The sequence below is a fragment of the Eurypyga helias genome, unplaced genomic scaffold, assembly GCF_000690775.1.
Source record: "Eurypyga helias isolate BGI_N326 unplaced genomic scaffold, ASM69077v1 scaffold3866, whole genome shotgun sequence".
In the NCBI taxonomy this organism is placed as follows: domain Eukaryota; kingdom Metazoa; phylum Chordata; class Aves; order Eurypygiformes; family Eurypygidae; genus Eurypyga; species Eurypyga helias.
The window spans coordinates 77,761-78,588 of record NW_010258515.1 but is presented as its reverse complement, the minus strand read 5'-3'; positions in this window follow the sequence as shown (position 1 = coordinate 78,588).

The window sequence follows — 828 nt, the reverse complement described above, 5'->3', positions numbered from 1 at the left end:
CTCCCCCCTTTTTAAGGGGTTGGGGGGGTGAAATATATTTTTATTTTTCTTGGCAAGGAAGAAAAGAAGGAGCAGGCCCAGGTGGAGTCAGACTCTCTGAAAGCCCTTCGTTCTTCAGCTCTGCCCGCCCTGGCATCACTGCAGACACAGCCGCAACAGCTCAAGCCCCCAGCTCCAGTAAGGGGTCAGCAGCAGTTTGAAGATCTTTGTGAGTTGTCTGAGCATTTTCATGAGAAATCTGTGTAATCCGTGCTGCATTGTAGTTCACTTAAAACTGACCCAGGTCTGATTGCAGTACAAGCATACACTTGTCCTAGGCAGGACCATCACGGGGTATGAACGTGATTAACTCCCTGTTCTTCCCAGAGGCAATGAGAACAATTCACTCCCTTTAAAAACCATCCAGGGTCATCTCTGGCTCTGCCAGAGGAATTTCACCTGCCCGTGCCAGCAGCGTCTTCAGCTCCAATAAAAGTACCAGAACATGCTCACATCCACAGCCCAAGGTGGAAAAACTTCCGACTTTGCTCCAAGCCCGTCTGACCCCTCTCCTGGGATGATGGTTGGTTGATTCTGCAGGCGTAACCAAGCCCCCTCCCAGAGAGGCGAGACACGAGAGCAGCTTCACGCCTGCTTGAGTGAGTTGCAGAAGGAGAAGGGGGAAGGCATGTATGTCTTCAATATGTTTGCCCATTTCGAGTCTTTATTCCTAACACATGTTTCTCCTTTTATGCAAAACATGTCTCTTCTGTTTTCTGTCTCCTTGATTTCATTTTAGAATGCAGTATTTTTATGGCATGAAGAGATAAAGATATGAGGAGGGGAGGG